Source organism: Aplysia californica, unplaced genomic scaffold (genome assembly GCF_000002075.1).
Source record: "Aplysia californica isolate F4 #8 unplaced genomic scaffold, AplCal3.0 scaffold00288, whole genome shotgun sequence".
NCBI classification, from domain to species: domain Eukaryota; kingdom Metazoa; phylum Mollusca; class Gastropoda; order Aplysiida; family Aplysiidae; genus Aplysia; species Aplysia californica.
In genome coordinates this window covers 551861-553839 of record NW_004797558.1, presented here as the reverse complement: position 1 = coordinate 553839, position 1979 = coordinate 551861, and the positions used below count along the sequence as shown (strand labels likewise).

The following is a 1979-nucleotide window of genomic DNA, read 5'->3' as shown; positions in this document are numbered from 1 at the left end:
CCTGCCCTCGGGGATTCTACCAGAGCGCTAGCGGCGCCAAAACCTGCGCGGAGTGCAGCTCTGACGAGACCACAGCCTCACTGGCTTCCATATCCGCCTCGGAATGTGTGCCCGGCGGTATGTCATTTGTTTGTTTGTCATTAAAGTGTGGGGTTTACTATAAGTATTTTTTGCCATGCCTCCTCCTACACATTCTATATCAGGGCTCTAAAATAAGCTAACAGTGTTGATAGGAGCATTAAACTCATACACTGTTTACTCCACTCTATTTCCAGAACCATCTCTGCTTGACTTTTGTCCACTCTCTATGTGACCTTTGTCCAATCTGTCCCCAGAACCACCTCTATGTGACCTTTGTCCAATCTCTCCCCAGAACCATCTCTGTGTGACCTTTGTCCACTTTCTATGTGACCTTTGTCCAATCTGTCCCCAGAACCACCTCTATGTGACCTTTGTCCAATCTGTCCCCAGAACCATCTCTATTTGACCATTGTCCCCCCTCTGTCCCCAGAACCATCTCTGTGTGACCTTTGTCCACTCTGTCCCCAGAACCATCTATATGTGACCTTTGTCCACTCTGTCCCCAAAATCATCTCTATGTGACTTTTGTCCCATCTCTATGTGACCTTTGTTCCATCTCTATGTGACCTTTGTCCCATCTCTGTGTGACCTTTGTCCACTCTGTCCCCAGAACCATCTCTGTGTAATCAGTTCAAGTGCCAGAACGGCGGCACGTGCAAAGTGGCAGGACACGACTACTTCTGCATCTGTAGAGAGGGTGAGTCACGGTATATAGGGCCGTATTTGTTTTTCACTCGGTAATGTACATGTACTCAGGGCGTCGGAAACGTCCCGCACCATCCTGAAAAATCTCTTGTTTGTGTATGTATGTGTGTGTGTGTGTGTGTGTGTGTGTGTGTGTGTGTGTGTGTGTTTTGTGCGTGTGTGTGTTTACGTGTGTGTATTGTGTGTTTACGTGTTTGTCTGTGGGGGATGGGGGGTGGGTGGGTGTACGTGGTGAACACAAAATCATTGTGCCTGGATCTGGACAATAAAGATATTATATCTGATCTTATCTTATACATTGTACATGGAAATTAAGGATTTGAAGAAAGCAGTAACTATGGAGGGTGAAAGGATCACACATGGAACACTCAGGCGTGTAAAAGACGGCTTTCTTGAGAGAGAGTTGATGCTTGTTCTATTGCTGAGGGAGCTCAGGTCAAGAATTTATTAAAATCATGGTGAAATCAGGCGCTCGTCATTTTTCTGAGCTTTATGCAATGTTTTTCAGATTTATTTCTATTTTTTTTCTAGCTCAACACCTTTTATGTCAATTTAAGAAACATAGATCTATTTTTGTGTGGAGTTTACTGAAAATCGTTGATTAAAGGCAAAAAACCCCACATCTTTTATTTGCAGTTTCCATGGACTCTCAACCATTCTGGAGTTTATTGCTCATGTTTTTCTTTCAAACATCTATCATTCTCCTCTTCTTTTTTGTTTTTGTTTGTTACTGCTACACCTCTAATATTGGCATAATGAAATAATTGTGATGCGAATGTCGTTAAACGCTTACTAAAACAAAACTTTTTATACGTAATTTATTATTATATCTCTCTATCTATCTCCCTCTTCCCATAAAATAATATTATCGTATTATATCTCTCTATCTATCAATCTCCCTCTCTCCGTATATTATTCTATCTCTCTATCTCTCTCTCCCTCTGTCTCCCCCCCCCATCCCTTCCTTCAGGTAACACCGGACGTAACTGTGAGACCAACGTCAGCCCGTGCGCCTCTCAGCCGTGCTACAACCAGGGAGTGTGTATACCTACTGGTACCACCACCTACCGCTGTAACTGTCCCGGTGAGTGGGTGTCGTCCATCCATCCATCAATCAATCAAATCACCCATTTCCATGCCATCCATCCATCCATCCATCCATCCATCCATCCATCCATCCATCCATCCATCCA

The 1979-nt window shown here is 43.8% G+C and overlaps 1 protein-coding gene across 1 annotated transcript in view; it reads left to right on the top strand.

Moving 5' to 3' along the window:
- Window positions 1-10: 10 nt before the first annotated feature.
- LOC101856519 (fibropellin-1) overlaps window positions 11-1979 on the top strand; it is a gene marked incomplete in the record, with an annotated part of 13506 nt that continues 11537 nt past the window's right edge. The window contains 3 exon segments of the mRNA XM_013084379.2: window positions 11-117; window positions 692-778; window positions 1757-1870.